The sequence below is a fragment of the Schistocerca americana genome, unplaced genomic scaffold (genome assembly GCF_021461395.2).
Source record: "Schistocerca americana isolate TAMUIC-IGC-003095 unplaced genomic scaffold, iqSchAmer2.1 HiC_scaffold_133, whole genome shotgun sequence".
Taxonomy (NCBI): Eukaryota; Metazoa; Arthropoda; class Insecta; order Orthoptera; family Acrididae; genus Schistocerca; species Schistocerca americana.
In genome coordinates, this window is record NW_025725405.1 from 426,523 (window position 1) to 444,435 (window position 17,913).

A 17,913-nucleotide genomic window follows, 5' to 3' on the forward strand; every position below is an offset into this window, starting at 1 on the left:
CAGTTGCTCAGCCCTACGCTGGAATCAGGTGGCATGAAGCCATACACCATTCCTATGGTCGTCGTGTGTCTGCTTCCCTAGTCTATATTCTGCTGACGGTCACGAAACAGTAGCTATATTGCGAGCAGGACGGGAAACGGCCGCTCGGACAGCTCAAACTTGTCACGATTCGTGTGGAAAAAATTCCGTTCCGGTACCGGGAATCGAACCCGGGCCTCCTGGGTGAAAGCCAGGTATCCTAGCCACTAGACCACACCGGATGCGGCCGTTTCATTCGACCGTTCGTACGGTCGCTTGTCGCATTGTCGCTCTCTTTGCGAGCATCTTTGCACATACTGACTGGCAAGGCGCGCACCTCAAACGTCGCAGAGCAATGCTTTTGGCTTCATGCTCTGCTGGGAGAAGAGGAATAGGGAAGCTGTATGTAGCAATAACAGGAAGTAAACATTTTCCCGCTGAAGCGTTGAAACGTTGCGGATAACAAACAAGAAATAAGTTGGCGCCCTAGCAACAGCACCACCTTCAGTCACAGAAAATTAGATGCCCCGGGTGAGGATCGAACTCACGACCTTAAGATTATGAGACTTACGCGCTGCCTACTGCGCTACCGAGGCAGGCGATCGTTAGACCTTCTGGAATCTTGGTAAGTACCGAATACAAGTGGTAGAGAGTCTGCACTCCCTGGCTCATTTTTTCTGTTGCTACACGTGCATTCACGGCGCGGCAGGCAACTTGCGATGCTAGGCCGACGCCAGTATGTACAATAGCACGCAGGAGTCCAAACGAGCAGTCGTCCGCGCTGCATGATTGGTTCTTTCCACACGGAATCCCGCGGTTCATTCTCATGGCTCACGCAGTTCGAGTGCGAAAGACACGCAGCACCCCTACCGGAGAAAAAACAAAATGATGCATCGGCCGGGAATCGAACCCGGGCCGCCCGCGTGGCAGGCGAGCATTCTACCACTGAACCACCGATGCTCGGGCCAGCGGTACCTTCACGCTGCTTCCCGAGCAGATGTCTCAAGGGAAAGTGGGACTGCCGTCAAGCGCCGTAGCATTCTGTGGAGAAGATGCTGCAGACGCTGAATCCTGCACTGCACTGCTTAAAGATGCCGCCAGAACGCGGTCCTCTGCGTACTCTTGCGCCGCCGGCGCCGACTCTTGCCAAAGGATGCGAAATGTGCGCGGATACGCTGTCCGAATGCGTCTGGATGTGCTCCCCTAGCCTGCCTCGAAATGCGCCTGCCGGGTACGATCACCTTCGGCCGCTGCCGACAGGCGGGAAGCCGACTCAGCGCGGTGGCGGGGCGCTCGCTTGTGCGGTGGTGGTGTAATGGTCAGCATAGTTGCCTTCCAAGCAGTTGATCCGGGTTCGATTCCCGGCCACCGCAGCAGGCTTTTAATTTCGCGTATGAGTACTTTTGCCACGCGCTCTTAAACTATTGTTTTTTCGCCCTCTTACTCGCTGCATACCAGCCCTTAGTGTGTCTCGACTTGTCTCGACTTTGCTCAGCTGACGCGAGAGCTGACGCTCTCAAATCGGCCTATATCAAAACGACAAGCACGAGAAACGACTGAGAGAGGTAAGGAGAGGCGAGGCGAGGCGATGGACACACAGCACGCCCCCTTCATTTCACGGTGGCGTCTCCCTGGCCGAATCGGGCTGTAGCTCCGAAAACAAAGGAGAAACAAAAATAGGAAGTAAAACTGCCAATACTGCCCTGTGTTCCCATGCGCTCACCCGCCCAAGTACTGACAAGGGCCAAAGTTGTTACGCATCGGCAATCGGACATTTTCTTTCATTTTCTCTAACCAGTGTATTCAAGATATTATGGCCATTGCCGAGTGAATGCTGTAGTGCTTCCCGACGAGTCGGGTTCGGATCCTCTGTCAACTTCCACGCAGGGTGATGATCATTTGGTCATCACACTCGCCAGCTGAAATCGGCGCTGCCTTTTCGCAGTAGTAAAAGAGAAGTGGCCCGTGGGGGGATCGAACCCACGACCTTCGCGTTATTAGCACGACGCTCTAACCAACTGAGCTAACGGGCCTCGGCAGATGCAGTTGCTCAGCCCTACGCTGGAATCAGGTGGCATGAAGCCATACACCATTCCTATGGTCGTCGTGTGTCTGCTTCCCTAGTCTATATTCTGCTGACGGTCACGAAACAGTAGCTATATTGCGAGCAGGACGGGAAACGGCCGCTCGGACAGCTCAAACTTGTCACGATTCGTGTGGAAAAAATTCCGTTCCGGTACCGGGAATCGAACCCGGGCCTCCTGGGTGAAAGCCAGGTATCCTAGCCACTAGACCACACCGGATGCGGCCGTTTCATTCGACCGTTCGTACGGTCGCTTGTCGCATTGTCGCTCTCTTTGCGAGCATCTTTGCACATACTGACTGGCAAGGCGCGCACCTCAAACGTCGCAGAGCAATGCTTTTGGCTTCATGCTCTGCTGGGAGAAGAGGAATAGGGAAGCTGTATGTAGCAATAACAGGAAGTAAACATTTTCCCGCTGAAGCGTTGAAACGTTGCGGATAACAAACAAGAAATAAGTTGGCGCCCTAGCAACAGCACCACCTTCAGTCACAGAAAATTAGATGCCCCGGGTGAGGATCGAACTCACGACCTTAAGATTATGAGACTTACGCGCTGCCTACTGCGCTACCGAGGCAGGCGATCGTTAGACCTTCTGGAATCTTGGTAAGTACCGAATACAAGTGGTAGAGAGTCTGCACTCCCTGGCTCATTTTTTCTGTTGCTACACGTGCATTCACGGCGCGGCAGGCAACTTGCGATGCTAGGCCGACGCCAGTATGTACAATAGCACGCAGGAGTCCAAACGAGCAGTCGTCCGCGCTGCATGATTGGTTCTTTCCACACGGAATCCCGCGGTTCATTCTCATGGCTCACGCAGTTCGAGTGCGAAAGACACGCAGCACCCCTACCGGAGAAAAAACAAAATGATGCATCGGCCGTGAATCGAACCCGGGCCGCCCGCGTGGCAGGCGAGCATTCTACCACTGAACCACCGATGCTCGGGCCAGCGGTACCTTCACGCTGCTTCCCGAGCAGATGTCTCAAGGGAAAGTGGGACTGCCGTCAAGCGCCGTAGCATTCTGTGGAGAAGATGCTGCAGACGCTGAATCCTGCACTGCACTGCTTAAAGATGCCGCCAGAACGCGGTCCTCTGCGTACTCTTGCGCCGCCGGCGCCGACTCTTGCCAAAGGATGCGAAATGTGCGCGGATACGCTGTCCGAATGCGTCTGGATGTGCTCCCCTAGCCTGCCTCGAAATGCGCCTGCCGGGTACGATCACCTTCGGCCGCTGCCGACAGGCGGGAAGCCGACTCAGCGCGGTGGCGGGGCGCTCGCGTGTGCGGTGGTGGTGTAATGGTCAGCATAGTTGCCTTCCAAGCAGTTGATCCGGGTTCGATTCCCGGCCACCGCAGCAGGCTTTTAATTTCGCGTATGAGTACTTTTGCCACGCGCTCTTAAACTATTGTTTTTTCGCCCTCTTACTCGCTGCATACCAGCCCTTAGTGTGTCTCGACTTGTCTCGACTTTGCTCAGCTGACGCGAGAGCTGACGCTCTCAAATCGGCCTATATCAAAACGACAAGCACGAGAAACGACTGAGAGAGGTAAGGAGAGGCGAGGCGAGGCGATGGACACACAGCACGCCCCCTTCATTTCACGGTGGCGTCTCCCTGGCCGAATCGGGCTGTAGCTCCGAAAACAAAGGAGAAACAAAAATAGGAAGTAAAACTGCCAATACTGCCCTGTGTTCCCATGCGCTCACCCGCCCAAGTACTGACAAGGGCCAAAGTTGTTACGCATCGGCAATCGGACATTTTCTTTCATTTTCTCTAACCAGTGTATTCAAGATATTATGGCCATTGCCGAGTGAATGCTGTAGTGCTTCCCGACGAGTCGGGTTCGGATCCTCTGTCAACTTCCACGCAGGGTGATGATCATTTGGTCATCACACTCGCCAGCTGAAATCGGCGCTGCCTTTTCGCAGTAGTAAAAGAGAAGTGGCCCGTGGGGGGATCGAACCCACGACCTTCGCGTTATTAGCACGACGCTCTAACCAACTGAGCTAACGGGCCTCGGCAGATGCAGTTGCTCAGCCCTACGCTGGAATCAGGTGGCATGAAGCCATACACCATTCCTATGGTCGTCGTGTGTCTGCTTCCCTAGTCTATATTCTGCTGACGGTCACGAAACAGTAGCTATATTGCGAGCAGGACGGGAAACGGCCGCTCGGACAGCTCAAACTTGTCACGATTCGTGTGGAAAAAATTCCGTTCCGGTACCGGGAATCGAACCCGGGCCTCCTGGGTGAAAGCCAGGTATCCTAGCCACTAGACCACACCGGATGCGGCCGTTTCATTCGACCGTTCGTACGGTCGCTTGTCGCATTGTCGCTCTCTTTGCGAGCATCTTTGCACATACTGACTGGCAAGGCGCGCACCTCAAACGTCGCAGAGCAATGCTTTTGGCTTCATGCACTGCTGGGAGAAGAGGAATAGGGAAGCTGTATGTAGCAATAACAGGAAGTAAACATTTTCCCGCTGAAGCGTTGAAACGTTGCGGATAACAAACAAGAAATAAGTTGGCGCCCTAGCAACAGCACCACCTTCAGTCACAGAAAATTAGATGCCCCGGGTGAGGATCGAACTCACGACCTTAAGATTATGAGACTTACGCGCTGCCTACTGCGCTACCGAGGCAGGCGATCGTTAGACCTTCTGGAATCTTGGTAAGTACCGAATACAAGTGGTAGAGAGTCTGCACTCCCTGGCTCATTTTTTCTGTTGCTACACGTGCATTCACGGCGCGGCAGGCAACTTGCGATGCTAGGCCGACGCCAGTATGTACAATAGCACGCAGGAGTCCAAACGAGCAGTCGTCCGCGCTGCATGATTGGTTCTTTCCACACGGAATCCCGCGGTTCATTCTCATGGCTCACGCAGTTCGAGTGCGAAAGACACGCAGCACCCCTACCGGAGAAAAAACAAAATGATGCATCGGCCGGGAATCGAACCCGGGCCGCCCGCGTGGCAGGCGAGCATTCTACCACTGAACCACCGATGCTCGGGCCAGCGGTACCTTCACGCTGCTTCCCGAGCAGATGTCTCAAGGGAAAGTGGGACTGCCGTCAAGCGCCGTAGCATTCTGTGGAGAAGATGCTGCAGACGCTGAATCCTGCACTGCACTGCTTAAAGATGCCGCCAGAACGCGGTCCTCTGCGTACTCTTGCGCCGCCGGCGCCGACTCTTGCCAAAGGATGCGAAATGTGCGCGGATACGCTGTCCGAATGCGTCTGGATGTGCTCCCCTAGCCTGCCTCGAAATGCGCCTGCCGGGTACGATCACCTTCGGCCGCTGCCGACAGGCGGGAAGCCGACTCAGCGCGGTGGCGGGGCGCTCGCGTGTGCGGTGGTGGTGTAATGGTCAGCATAGTTGCCTTCCAAGCAGTTGATCCGGGTTCGATTCCCGGCCACCGCAGCAGGCTTTTAATTTCGCGTATGAGTACTTTTGCCACGCGCTCTTAAACTATTGTTTTTTCGCCCTCTTACTCGCTGCATACCAGCCCTTAGTGTGTCTCGACTTGTCTCGACTTTGCTCAGCTGACGCGAGAGCTGACGCTCTCAAATCGGCCTATATCAAAACGACAAGCACGAGAAACGACTGAGAGAGGTAAGGAGAGGCGAGGCGAGGCGATGGACACACAGCACGCCCCCTTCATTTCACGGTGGCGTCTCCCTGGCCGAATCGGGCTGTAGCTCCGAAAACAAAGGAGAAACAAAAATAGGAAGTAAAACTGCCAATACTGCCCTGTGTTCCCATGCGCTCACCCGCCCAAGTACTGACAAGGGCCAAAGTTGTTACGCATCGGCAATCGGACATTTTCTTTCATTTTCTCTAACCAGTGTATTCAAGATATTATGGCCATTGCCGAGTGAATGCTGTAGTGCTTCCCGACGAGTCGGGTTCGGATCCTCTGTCAACTTCCACGCAGGGTGATGATCATTTGGTCATCACACTCGCCAGCTGAAATCGGCGCTGCCTTTTCGCAGTAGTAAAAGAGAAGTGGCCCGTGGGGGGATCGAACCCACGACCTTCGCGTTATTAGCACGACGCTCTAACCAACTGAGCTAACGGGCCTCGGCAGATGCAGTTGCTCAGCCCTACGCTGGAATCAGGTGGCATGAAGCCATACACCATTCCTATGGTCGTCGTGTGTCTGCTTCCCTAGTCTATATTCTGCTGACGGTCACGAAACAGTAGCTATATTGCGAGCAGGACGGGAAACGGCCGCTCGGACAGCTCAAACTTGTCACGATTCGTGTGGAAAAAATTCCGTTCCGGTACCGGGAATCGAACCCGGGCCTCCTGGGTGAAAGCCAGGTATCCTAGCCACTAGACCACACCGGATGCGGCCGTTTCATTCGACCGTTCGTACGGTCGCTTGTCGCATTGTCGCTCTCTTTGCGAGCATCTTTGCACATACTGACTGGCAAGGCGCGCACCTCAAACGTCGCAGAGCAATGCTTTTGGCTTCATGCTCTGCTGGGAGAAGAGGAATAGGGAAGCTGTATGTAGCAATAACAGGAAGTAAACATTTTCCCGCTGAAGCGTTGAAACGTTGCGGATAACAAACAAGAAATAAGTTGGCGCCCTAGCAACAGCACCACCTTCAGTCACAGAAAATTAGATGCCCCGGGTGAGGATCGAACTCACGACCTTAAGATTATGAGACTTACGCGCTGCCTACTGCGCTACCGAGGCAGGCGATCGTTAGACCTTCTGGAATCTTGGTAAGTACCGAATACAAGTGGTAGAGAGTCTGCACTCCCTGGCTCATTTTTTCTGTTGCTACACGTGCATTCACGGCGCGGCAGGCAACTTGCGATGCTAGGCCGACGCCAGTATGTACAATAGCACGCAGGAGTCCAAACGAGCAGTCGTCCGCGCTGCATGATTGGTTCTTTCCACACGGAATCCCGCGGTTCATTCTCATGGCTCACGCAGTTCGAGTGCGAAAGACACGCAGCACCCCTACCGGAGAAAAAACAAAATGATGCATCGGCCGGGAATCGAACCCGGGCCGCCCGCGTGGCAGGCGAGCATTCTACCACTGAACCACCGATGCTCGGGCCAGCGGTACCTTCACGCTGCTTCCCGAGCAGATGTCTCAAGGGAAAGTGGGACTGCCGTCAAGCGCCGTAGCATTCTGTGGAGAAGATGCTGCAGACGCTGAATCCTGCACTGCACTGCTTAAAGATGCCGCCAGAACGCGGTCCTCTGCGTACTCTTGCGCCGCCGGCGCCGACTCTTGCCAAAGGATGCGAAATGTGCGCGGATACGCTGTCCGAATGCGTCTGGATGTGCTCCCCTAGCCTGCCTCGAAATGCGCCTGCCGGGTACGATCACCTTCGGCCGCTGCCGACAGGCGGGAAGCCGACTCAGCGCGGTGGCGGGGCGCTCGCTTGTGCGGTGGTGGTGTAATGGTCAGCATAGTTGCCTTCCAAGCAGTTGATCCGGGTTCGATTCCCGGCCACCGCAGCAGGCTTTTAATTTCGCGTATGAGTACTTTTGCCACGCGCTCTTAAACTATTGTTTTTTCGCCCTCTTACTCGCTGCATACCAGCCCTTAGTGTGTCTCGACTTGTCTCGACTTTGCTCAGCTGACGCGAGAGCTGACGCTCTCAAATCGGCCTATATCAAAACGACAAGCACGAGAAACGACTGAGAGAGGTAAGGAGAGGCGAGGCGAGGCGATGGACACACAGCACGCCCCCTTCATTTCACGGTGGCGTCTCCCTGGCCGAATCGGGCTGTAGCTCCGAAAACAAAGGAGAAACAAAAATAGGAAGTAAAACTGCCAATACTGCCCTGTGTTCCCATGCGCTCACCCGCCCAAGTACTGACAAGGGCCAAAGTTGTTACGCATCGGCAATCGGACATTTTCTTTCATTTTCTCTAACCAGTGTATTCAAGATATTATGGCCATTGCCGAGTGAATGCTGTAGTGCTTCCCGACGAGTCGGGTTCGGATCCTCTGTCAACTTCCACGCAGGGTGATGATCATTTGGTCATCACACTCGCCAGCTGAAATCGGCGCTGCCTTTTCGCAGTAGTAAAAGAGAAGTGGCCCGTGGGGGGATCGAACCCACGACCTTCGCGTTATTAGCACGACGCTCTAACCAACTGAGCTAACGGGCCTCGGCAGATGCAGTTGCTCAGCCCTACGCTGGAATCAGGTGGCATGAAGCCATACACCATTCCTATGGTCGTCGTGTGTCTGCTTCCCTAGTCTATATTCTGCTGACGGTCACGAAACAGTAGCTATATTGCGAGCAGGACGGGAAACGGCCGCTCGGACAGCTCAAACTTGTCACGATTCGTGTGGAAAAAATTCCGTTCCGGTACCGGGAATCGAACCCGGGCCTCCTGGGTGAAAGCCAGGTATCCTAGCCACTAGACCACACCGGATGCGGCCGTTTCATTCGACCGTTCGTACGGTCGCTTGTCGCATTGTCGCTCTCTTTGCGAGCATCTTTGCACATACTGACTGGCAAGGCGCGCACCTCAAACGTCGCAGAGCAATGCTTTTGGCTTCATGCTCTGCTGGGAGAAGAGGAATAGGGAAGCTGTATGTAGCAATAACAGGAAGTAAACATTTTCCCGCTGAAGCGTTGAAACGTTGCGGATAACAAACAAGAAATAAGTTGGCGCCCTAGCAACAGCACCACCTTCAGTCACAGAAAATTAGATGCCCCGGGTGAGGATCGAACTCACGACCTTAAGATTATGAGACTTACGCGCTGCCTACTGCGCTACCGAGGCAGGCGATCGTTAGACCTTCTGGAATCTTGGTAAGTACCGAATACAAGTGGTAGAGAGTCTGCACTCCCTGGCTCATTTTTTCTGTTGCTACACGTGCATTCACGGCGCGGCAGGCAACTTGCGATGCTAGGCCGACGCCAGTATGTACAATAGCACGCAGGAGTCCAAACGAGCAGTCGTCCGCGCTGCATGATTGGTTCTTTCCACACGGAATCCCGCGGTTCATTCTCATGGCTCACGCAGTTCGAGTGCGAAAGACACGCAGCACCCCTACCGGAGAAAAAACAAAATGATGCATCGGCCGGGAATCGAACCCGGGCCGCCCGCGTGGCAGGCGAGCATTCTACCACTGAACCACCGATGCTCGGGCCAGCGGTACCTTCACGCTGCTTCCCGAGCAGATGTCTCAAGGGAAAGTGGGACTGCCGTCAAGCGCCGTAGCATTCTGTGGAGAAGATGCTGCAGACGCTGAATCCTGCACTGCACTGCTTAAAGATGCCGCCAGAACGCGGTCCTCTGCGTACTCTTGCGCCGCCGGCGCCGACTCTTGCCAAAGGATGCGAAATGTGCGCGGATACGCTGTCCGAATGCGTCTGGATGTGCTCCCCTAGCCTGCCTCGAAATGCGCCTGCCGGGTACGATCACCTTCGGCCGCTGCCGACAGGCGGGAAGCCGACTCAGCGCGGTGGCGGGGCGCTCGCGTGTGCGGTGGTGGTGTAATGGTCAGCATAGTTGCCTTCCAAGCAGTTGATCCGGGTTCGATTCCCGGCCACCGCAGCAGGCTTTTAATTTCGCGTATGAGTACTTTTGCCACGCGCTCTTAAACTATTGTTTTTTCGCCCTCTTACTCGCTGCATACCAGCCCTTAGTGTGTCTCGACTTGTCTCGACTTTGCTCAGCTGACGCGAGAGCTGACGCTCTCAAATCGGCCTATATCAAAACGACAAGCACGAGAAACGACTGAGAGAGGTAAGGAGAGGCGAGGCGAGGCGATGGACACACAGCACGCCCCCTTCATTTCACGGTGGCGTCTCCCTGGCCGAATCGGGCTGTAGCTCCGAAAACAAAGGAGAAACAAAAATAGGAAGTAAAACTGCCAATACTGCCCTGTGTTCCCATGCGCTCACCCGCCCAAGTACTGACAAGGGCCAAAGTTGTTACGCATCGGCAATCGGACATTTTCTTTCATTTTCTCTAACCAGTGTATTCAAGATATTATGGCCATTGCCGAGTGAATGCTGTAGTGCTTCCCGACGAGTCGGGTTCGGATCCTCTGTCAACTTCCACGCAGGGTGATGATCATTTGGTCATCACACTCGCCAGCTGAAATCGGCGCTGCCTTTTCGCAGTAGTAAAAGAGAAGTGGCCCGTGGGGGGATCGAACCCACGACCTTCGCGTTATTAGCACGACGCTCTAACCAACTGAGCTAACGGGCCTCGGCAGATGCAGTTGCTCAGCCCTACGCTGGAATCAGGTGGCATGAAGCCATACACCATTCCTATGGTCGTCGTGTGTCTGCTTCCCTAGTCTATATTCTGCTGACGGTCACGAAACAGTAGCTATATTGCGAGCAGGACGGGAAACGGCCGCTCGGACAGCTCAAACTTGTCACGATTCGTGTGGAAAAAATTCCGTTCCGGTACCGGGAATCGAACCCGGGCCTCCTGGGTGAAAGCCAGGTATCCTAGCCACTAGACCACACCGGATGCGGCCGTTTCATTCGACCGTTCGTACGGTCGCTTGTCGCATTGTCGCTCTCTTTGCGAGCATCTTTGCACATACTGACTGGCAAGGCGCGCACCTCAAACGTCGCAGAGCAATGCTTTTGGCTTCATGCTCTGCTGGGAGAAGAGGAATAGGGAAGCTGTATGTAGCAATAACAGGAAGTAAACATTTTCCCGCTGAAGCGTTGAAACGTTGCGGATAACAAACAAGAAATAAGTTGGCGCCCTAGCAACAGCACCACCTTCAGTCACAGAAAATTAGATGCCCCGGGTGAGGATCGAACTCACGACCTTAAGATTATGAGACTTACGCGCTGCCTACTGCGCTACCGAGGCAGGCGATCGTTAGACCTTCTGGAATCTTGGTAAGTACCGAATACAAGTGGTAGAGAGTCTGCACTCCCTGGCTCATTTTTTCTGTTGCTACACGTGCATTCACGGCGCGGCAGGCAACTTGCGATGCTAGGCCGACGCCAGTATGTACAATAGCACGCAGGAGTCCAAACGAGCAGTCGTCCGCGCTGCATGATTGGTTCTTTCCACACGGAATCCCGCGGTTCATTCTCATGGCTCACGCAGTTCGAGTGCGAAAGACACGCAGCACCCCTACCGGAGAAAAAACAAAATGATGCATCGGCCGGGAATCGAACCCGGGCCGCCCGCGTGGCAGGCGAGCATTCTACCACTTTTTTTTTTTTTTTTTTTTTTAGGGCCTCCCAACTCCCCTTATAGCCCTCCTTACTCTCACCAAAATATGCCTTCTTCGGCGAGCTTCATCGCTATATTTGCTGGACTGTCGAACTTCGTGGAACAGAGGAATAACTTAAAACAAAATCATCTTCTGCTCAGATGGTGTGGTGTCTTCTTCCACAGAAAAATGAGGAACTAAGAGTAATTTTATCGCGGAATTCGTGGACGGTGTTCTTTCCTCCGCTGGTTCAACTCTTTTGCGCGTAGTGCAACTAAAATCATATTCCGCTTAAAAGGAAAATATTCTCCCTCCTGACTAACGTCACTCACTCCGATGTAGCAGAGAGTTGTTACAAAACAGGTGTCAACACAGCACAACAGCACAACATGAGAGTTTATGTCGATGTGTGCATCACACGAAAGAAACAGAAATCACAGGAAAGTAATAAAATGAAATCGCGACAGTCCGGGAACAGAAATTAAGAGACTGTATCTTCTAAAATACAGATGAAGTCTTGTAAACAAAATAAAATAAAATTCCTCAAAATTAAAAGGACACTCCTCCCTTGGAGATAAAACCAGAACGACCCGTAGTGAGGTTGTGGCACAAGTCACCAACCATAACACAACTAAAACAAATAAAAGAAGGAAAGAGAAATTAAAAGTGGAACGCGTCAGCTCAGTAATCTCAGTTCAAGGTGTTTGCCGCAGTTCCATTTCATAGCCGTAATCCAAGGCCGCCTTCAAAAAATTCGCAAACAGTTCGCGAAATTGAACGCAATCCTTCAGTGTCATATACTGGGCCCACAAATAATCCAGGTAAATCACAGTATCAGTGACGGCCATATCGATAAGGGCATAAATCGTATGCCCTAAGATCCAGACAGTGGCGTTGTTTTTCGTCCGCGGAAAAGCTTTGAAGTTAGGCACTATCACACGACGAACAGTCACAAGGTGAGGAGGCGTTCTATTAATGTGGGCGACCATTCGTTGACACAGCCGCCATACCGTCGACACCGATGCACACTCAAAACGATGTTCTCGTGTGTCCACAGCACCACATCTACCACAGTTGGCAGAGGGAAGGAGATGAATGTCGGCAAGCCGCTGGTTCGTCGCTAGGGTGTTGTTGACGATCTTAAACCAGAGCGCACTCACGTCCGACGGCAACACCGGGTTGTTGATGTTTGCCCACACGTTCACCCATTCCACTGTGGGATTCCGGAACACCAGTTTATGACGCGGAGGTCGTCCAGTCAGGGCAACGTAGAGTCCTCGGGCGGTCCTGTGTCTGTCGGTAGCCGTCGACAGAGCGTAGCTCCTCGTTAAAAAGTACTCCCGTATGTAGGACATCTTATACGGGATGGCCGCGAGAGAGACGGGCGCCGCTTCAGAGTGTGGGCGGTAGAGCTCCAGGAGTGCCGCGGTGGTTCCTGCCGGGTCGTCGGACTGCAGGGTGGCTGTCCGGTGGACGAGCAGCGCGCCGCATTTGCGTGGAACGTCGGTGAAACCGAGGCCGCCCAGCTGCCTGTCGATGACACAGGTCGAAGCCTTGACTTTAAAAATCTCATGCCGCCACAGGAGCCAGTAGACTGCCTGCGAAATCGCCCTCCCGATCGGCTTCGGAACACTAAGCAGTTGGGCGATGTACCACGCGTTCGATAAGATGAATGTGTTAATGACAGCCACACGTTGATGTAAGTTGAGTCGGCGACCTGAGTGGCTGCGGCATAGGGCCTTCACAGTGCCAAGAATTCGCCTCCAGTTTAAAACTTGCATTTTTTGTGGGCACGCTACAATGTCGAGTCCTAAAATTTTGTGGGTGCGCACAACACGGAACCAGTCCCGTTCAGCAGACAGTCCCCGCCGACCCAGTGGTACCAATACAGTTTTCCGCGTATTCAGAACGGCGCCAGAGGCACGTTCGTACAATGTCAGAACATCGCGAACTCTGTCCAAGTCATGTGCCCGCCCCATGAAAAGTCCCACGTCGTCAGCATAGGCAGCACATTTGAGAGAGACGTGACAGACCTGGACACCTTCAATGATTCGACCGACTGCGCGCAAAAACGGGTCGAGCGCAATGACAAATAGGAGCATTGATAAAGGACAGCCCTGTCTGACGGATCTTGTAATAGGAATGGGCGGCGACTGCCAACCATTGATGACAATTACTGACGTCGCCGATGTTAAAAGATTCCGTATAGCATCGAGAAAGTGGCCGCCGAACCCCAGTTTTGTCATGACGGACAGAAGATAATCGTGCCCGATACGGTCGAATGCATTGGCAAAATCGATGGAGAGAATGCCAGCGGACAGGTCATTTAGGGCTGCGTACGCGACCACGTCTCGGTATGAAGCCGCAGCGTGAAAAATGCTACGGCGTTGCACACCACACGACTGAAAGGGACTGATTATCTTGTCCATGACCACATTGAGTTTCGTTGCGAGGCATCGTGCCGCCAGTTTATAGTCTGCATTTAAAAGTGTGATAGGGCGTAATGCCTCAACACGGCATGCTGTCGGTGTCTTCGGAATTAATATAATACGCCCTGCAACGAACTTCGAAGGGACAGCAGCACCACGAACAATTTCATTTATCATGATCGTCAATGTCTCACCGAAAATATCCCAATAATCCAGGTAAAATTCGATGGGAAGGCCATCTGGACCTGGAGACTTCCCTCGACGACACGAACGTAACACATCTTTCACATCGTCCCGTGATAACATCTCATCCAGTGACTGACGGTCAGATTCGGAGATGACAGTATCCAATTCATCTAACAGAAAGGAACGTGCGACATCATCGGCAGCTGTCCGTCGGAACAATCTCTTAAAGTGGTCGGTGATGTGGGGAACGATCTCATGCTTCGCCGTGAGACGAGCACCAGTGTCCGTGATGAGGGTGGTAATGTCTTTCCTCCGCGCCAACCGTTTCTCGCGTGCCAAGTGGTAAAGCGTTGGCACTTCGTCAATGGTCTCACACTGCGGTCGGCTCCTGATCAGAACACCTTGTGCCTTGTGGAGGTGATGCTGGAGTATCTTGCTTTTAATTCTATTCAAACGTGCGCGTAAGTTTTGATCTGGCGCCACGGGCGCATCAAGCGCATCTTGGAGGCACTGCTGATAAAAGGCAATGGTGCGCCTCTCCCAAAATGACGCCTCCCTTGCATACCGCATCGCAACACTGCGCAACTGCGGTTTGGCTAAGTCGACCCACCATTGTAAGACCGAGGCATAACTTCCCCGTTTTTCAGAACAAAACTGCCACACGTTCTGAATCTCGCAACGTAAACCGGCGTCAGAGAGATGACGGGTATTGAGTTTCCAAACACGGGAAGGGGGCGCCTGCCTATTTGCCAGTAATTGCACGTCACACACAACACCGCAGTGATCGCTAAAGGCGACGGGATGTACCGCAACCCTCTGAAGATAGGTTTGAAGCGGCCGCGACACATAAATGCGATCAATTCTGCTGGCACCGTTCGCATAAAAATGTGTGTATTGCGTCGTGGTAGGATGAAAATGACGCCAAACATCGATCAAGTCATTTGTCACAATTAGTTGGGAAAGTTCCGGGCACATGGTAGCCGTGGGAAATTGATCGGCTCCGGCAGTAACACAGTTAAAATCGCCGCCAACTACTACATTGCGGGTCGACGCAAAAAACGGAACCACATCTTGATTAAAAAAAACAGAACGTGCACGTTTATGATCAGTGCCACTCGGCGCGTATATATTAATAAATGTGACATCCTGGATCGTACACGTAAGTAAGCGACCATTCGGTAAAAAGTGAACGTTAGTTGGTTGTAATACAGTTTTATAAAGAACAGCGGTGCCACAAGTACCTTCAACGTTAATGTTATAGATGACATCATAACCAGGGACGTTATTGAAGCGCTTAACAGTAACTTCTTGGAGCAATGCAACGTCATAGCCTCCCAAAGTTAAAAAGTCTATAAAACTTGCTATTTTATGCGCAGCTATGATGCGATTTACATTGAGTGATAAAACTGAGAAGATCTTTAGATGTTGACGAGCGGCGGCCATTTAAAACACAGACACTCAAGTATTAGCAAGAAAAATGAAAAACGGAAGACGCAGATGCAGCGTCTCAAGCACACCAATAAAACTGTCAAGAAGCACTGCAACCCATTACGTAACTCGTGGACAATACTGTGCAGAAAATTACTGTCAGCGTGCAGGAAACAGCGTAACATAACGTCGCAGGTAAACGGGGCACGAATTACAGCAGGTCCGCCGAAAGCCGCTAATGGGATCCAGGGTCGTCCTCCTCCTGCTTCCACCAGGGCGTCTCCGTTGGTCGGTCGGTCGGTTGGGCGCGACCACCAGCGGTGTCTGTGTACGTGGCCTCGTCCGCCTGTGTTGTTGCTGTACCGGCGGCCGACGTCGCCGAATGCCTGCGCGTGCGCTGCGGTAGCTGCTCGCTACTTTGCTCGCTTTTGCGCTTCGCAGCATGCGCACCCTGTTCGCGTGCCGTATTTAAGAACACCTTGAGATGTGCAGTTTGTTCCCTTATACGCTCCTGGCGCGCAGAGCTGTCAGAGGCAGGGGGGCACGATGTCTGAACTTCACTCTCACTGCCACTCTCTGAAACAGGGGTGCACGGTAAATCATCTGACTGCTGACTCCTAGTACCCTTATTTTTATTTTTCTTTGTACGCCCTTTCCTCGGTGCCAGGGGAACCTCTTCAGGCGGCGGAGGCGGTGGTAAGGAGGTGTCCATCTCTTCCGAAATAGCAACTGGTGCATGATCCGAAACATCTGGGACCTCCTTAGCAACTGAATCCGATTCTACTACAGCCGAGGACAAAATGGGAGCGTCCTCCATTCGTTCCTGTGGCGCGTCTACAGTAACATTCACCTCACTTGGTACATCCTCAGCACGAATAGGGTCGGCAGGGCGGGGTTGTGATACAGTGCCCGCTACTATTTCACTCAGTAGTGGCACAAAGTGGCCACCAGTAGCCGCAGCATCACTACGTGGGAGCTGCACGGGTCGTCTACGGGGACAATCAACACGTAAATGCTCAGTGGAATGACAAATTGAGCATGTGGGTGGCTGGCCGATATAAGTCACTTGAGCCCTACAGCCCGCAATCATTACGTAGGATGGAATGTGTTTCTTCAGGTCAATGCGGACACTACGTACTCCACTATTAACCTGGTACCGGTACGCGCTGGACCACTTTTCGTTTACTACCGACAAGACAACGCCGTACTGAGTGAGAGCACGTGCAATCAAATCATTGCCGCATTCGGGGGGCACATTAAATACTCGGACCGTTCTAACACCATAACCCGAGGGCACAATCTGCACATCACTGACTGTGCCATCGACATGCCTAAATTTACGCACTCCGCCAAATTTTTCAACAAATCTTTCACAGATGTCGCCGGAAAAGAACTTCAAAAAAAGCGAATATTGCGCGAAATCCAACTGAAAAGTGTCCACTAGATCTTCCGGGATTTTCAAATCTTCGAATATAAATTCGTGGATTTCAAAAGCGGTGGGCCGCAAAGCATTTCGATCGAACACAAACTGCGCAGTGTTTGCCCTAGTAACTGTCGACATGGTACTCACGTTGAAGAAACTTGAACACGTGGACCTCGAAACACTCGCTGAGCGCCGCCCCGCGATGTAAACAAAGCCGCAACCGCTCCGCTGCTCCGCGCGATGTGCGCGGATACGCTGTCCGAATGCGTCTGGATGTGCTCCCCTAGCCTGCCTCGAAATGCGCCTGCCGGGTACGATCACCTTCGGCCGCTGCCGACAGGCGGGAAGCCGACTCAGCGCGGTGGCGGGGCGCTCGCTTGTGCGGTGGTGGTGTAATGGTCAGCATAGTTGCCTTCCAAGCAGTTGATCCGGGTTCGATTCCCGGCCACCGCAGCAGGCTTTTAATTTCGCGTATGAGTACTTTTGCCACGCGCTCTTAAACTATTGTTAACTATTGTTTTTTCGCCCTCTTACTCGCTGCATACCAGCCCTTAGTGTGTCTCGACTTGTCTCGACTTTGCTCAGCTGACGCGAGAGCTGACGCTCTCAAATCGGCCTATATCAAAACGACAAGCACGAGAAACGACTGAGAGAGGTAAGGAGAGGCGAGGCGAGGCGATGGACACACAGCACGCCCCCTTCATTTCACGGTGGCGTCTCCCTGGCCGAATCGGGCTGTAGCTCCGAAAACAAAGGAGAAACAAAAATAGGAAGTAAAACTGCCAATACTGCCCTGTGTTCCCATGCGCTCACCCGCCCAAGTACTGACAAGGGCCAAAGTTGTTACGCATCGGCAATCGGACATTTTCTCTAACCAGTGTATTCAAGATATTATGGCCATTGCCGAGTGAATGCTGTAGTGCTTCCCGACGAGTCGGGTTCGGATCCTCTGTCAACTTCCACGCAGGGTGATGATCATTTGGTCATCACACTCGCCAGCTGAAATCGGCGCTGCCTTTTCGCAGTAGTAAAAGAGAAGTGGCCCGTGGGGGGATCGAACCCACGACCTTCGCGTTATTAGCACGACGCTCTAACCAACTGAACTAACGGGCCTCGGCAGATGCAGTTGCTCAGCCCTACGCTGGAATCAGGTGGCATGAAGCCATACACCATTCC

At 53.0% G+C, this 17,913-nt stretch overlaps 29 non-coding genes across 29 annotated transcripts; 6 read left to right on the top strand and 23 right to left on the bottom strand.

The window, feature by feature from the left end:
• Nucleotides 1–188: 188 nt before the first annotated feature.
• On the bottom strand, nt 189–260 carry Trnae-uuc. Its single transcript has one exon. It is a non-coding gene; the product is annotated as a tRNA-Glu (tRNA).
• Nucleotides 261–541: 281 nt separating this feature from the next.
• Trnam-cau lies at nt 542–614 on the bottom strand. Its single transcript has one exon. It is a non-coding gene; the product is annotated as a tRNA-Met (tRNA).
• A 293-nt stretch (nt 615–907) lies between these two features.
• Nucleotides 908–978, bottom strand: Trnag-gcc. Its single transcript has one exon. It is a non-coding gene; the product is annotated as a tRNA-Gly (tRNA).
• Nucleotides 979–1,319: 341 nt separating this feature from the next.
• On the top strand, nt 1,320–1,391 carry Trnag-ucc. Its single transcript has one exon. It is a non-coding gene; the product is annotated as a tRNA-Gly (tRNA).
• Nucleotides 1,392–1,977: 586 nt separating this feature from the next.
• On the bottom strand, nt 1,978–2,051 carry Trnai-aau. The gene has a single exon. It is a non-coding gene; the product is annotated as a tRNA-Ile (tRNA).
• A 198-nt stretch (nt 2,052–2,249) lies between these two features.
• On the bottom strand, nt 2,250–2,321 carry Trnae-uuc. Its single transcript has one exon. It is a non-coding gene; the product is annotated as a tRNA-Glu (tRNA).
• Nucleotides 2,322–2,602: 281 nt separating this feature from the next.
• Nucleotides 2,603–2,675, bottom strand: Trnam-cau. The gene has a single exon. It is a non-coding gene; the product is annotated as a tRNA-Met (tRNA).
• A 293-nt stretch (nt 2,676–2,968) lies between these two features.
• Trnag-gcc lies at nt 2,969–3,039 on the bottom strand. Its single transcript has one exon. It is a non-coding gene; the product is annotated as a tRNA-Gly (tRNA).
• A 341-nt stretch (nt 3,040–3,380) lies between these two features.
• Nucleotides 3,381–3,452, top strand: Trnag-ucc. The gene has a single exon. It is a non-coding gene; the product is annotated as a tRNA-Gly (tRNA).
• Nucleotides 3,453–4,038: 586 nt separating this feature from the next.
• Nucleotides 4,039–4,112, bottom strand: Trnai-aau. Its single transcript has one exon. It is a non-coding gene; the product is annotated as a tRNA-Ile (tRNA).
• A 198-nt stretch (nt 4,113–4,310) lies between these two features.
• Trnae-uuc lies at nt 4,311–4,382 on the bottom strand. Its single transcript has one exon. It is a non-coding gene; the product is annotated as a tRNA-Glu (tRNA).
• A 281-nt stretch (nt 4,383–4,663) lies between these two features.
• Trnam-cau lies at nt 4,664–4,736 on the bottom strand. Its single transcript has one exon. It is a non-coding gene; the product is annotated as a tRNA-Met (tRNA).
• A 293-nt stretch (nt 4,737–5,029) lies between these two features.
• Nucleotides 5,030–5,100, bottom strand: Trnag-gcc. The gene has a single exon. It is a non-coding gene; the product is annotated as a tRNA-Gly (tRNA).
• Nucleotides 5,101–5,441: 341 nt separating this feature from the next.
• Nucleotides 5,442–5,513, top strand: Trnag-ucc. Its single transcript has one exon. It is a non-coding gene; the product is annotated as a tRNA-Gly (tRNA).
• A 586-nt stretch (nt 5,514–6,099) lies between these two features.
• Nucleotides 6,100–6,173, bottom strand: Trnai-aau. Its single transcript has one exon. It is a non-coding gene; the product is annotated as a tRNA-Ile (tRNA).
• Nucleotides 6,174–6,371: 198 nt separating this feature from the next.
• On the bottom strand, nt 6,372–6,443 carry Trnae-uuc. Its single transcript has one exon. It is a non-coding gene; the product is annotated as a tRNA-Glu (tRNA).
• Nucleotides 6,444–6,724: 281 nt separating this feature from the next.
• Trnam-cau lies at nt 6,725–6,797 on the bottom strand. Its single transcript has one exon. It is a non-coding gene; the product is annotated as a tRNA-Met (tRNA).
• Nucleotides 6,798–7,090: 293 nt separating this feature from the next.
• On the bottom strand, nt 7,091–7,161 carry Trnag-gcc. The gene has a single exon. It is a non-coding gene; the product is annotated as a tRNA-Gly (tRNA).
• Nucleotides 7,162–7,502: 341 nt separating this feature from the next.
• On the top strand, nt 7,503–7,574 carry Trnag-ucc. The gene has a single exon. It is a non-coding gene; the product is annotated as a tRNA-Gly (tRNA).
• Nucleotides 7,575–8,160: 586 nt separating this feature from the next.
• Trnai-aau lies at nt 8,161–8,234 on the bottom strand. The gene has a single exon. It is a non-coding gene; the product is annotated as a tRNA-Ile (tRNA).
• A 198-nt stretch (nt 8,235–8,432) lies between these two features.
• Trnae-uuc lies at nt 8,433–8,504 on the bottom strand. Its single transcript has one exon. It is a non-coding gene; the product is annotated as a tRNA-Glu (tRNA).
• A 281-nt stretch (nt 8,505–8,785) lies between these two features.
• Trnam-cau lies at nt 8,786–8,858 on the bottom strand. Its single transcript has one exon. It is a non-coding gene; the product is annotated as a tRNA-Met (tRNA).
• Nucleotides 8,859–9,151: 293 nt separating this feature from the next.
• Nucleotides 9,152–9,222, bottom strand: Trnag-gcc. The gene has a single exon. It is a non-coding gene; the product is annotated as a tRNA-Gly (tRNA).
• Nucleotides 9,223–9,563: 341 nt separating this feature from the next.
• On the top strand, nt 9,564–9,635 carry Trnag-ucc. The gene has a single exon. It is a non-coding gene; the product is annotated as a tRNA-Gly (tRNA).
• Nucleotides 9,636–10,221: 586 nt separating this feature from the next.
• Nucleotides 10,222–10,295, bottom strand: Trnai-aau. The gene has a single exon. It is a non-coding gene; the product is annotated as a tRNA-Ile (tRNA).
• Nucleotides 10,296–10,493: 198 nt separating this feature from the next.
• Nucleotides 10,494–10,565, bottom strand: Trnae-uuc. Its single transcript has one exon. It is a non-coding gene; the product is annotated as a tRNA-Glu (tRNA).
• Nucleotides 10,566–10,846: 281 nt separating this feature from the next.
• On the bottom strand, nt 10,847–10,919 carry Trnam-cau. The gene has a single exon. It is a non-coding gene; the product is annotated as a tRNA-Met (tRNA).
• A 6,199-nt stretch (nt 10,920–17,118) lies between these two features.
• Nucleotides 17,119–17,190, top strand: Trnag-ucc. Its single transcript has one exon. It is a non-coding gene; the product is annotated as a tRNA-Gly (tRNA).
• A 586-nt stretch (nt 17,191–17,776) lies between these two features.
• Nucleotides 17,777–17,850, bottom strand: Trnai-aau. The gene has a single exon. It is a non-coding gene; the product is annotated as a tRNA-Ile (tRNA).
• Between the last annotated feature and the right edge of the window lie 63 nt (nt 17,851–17,913).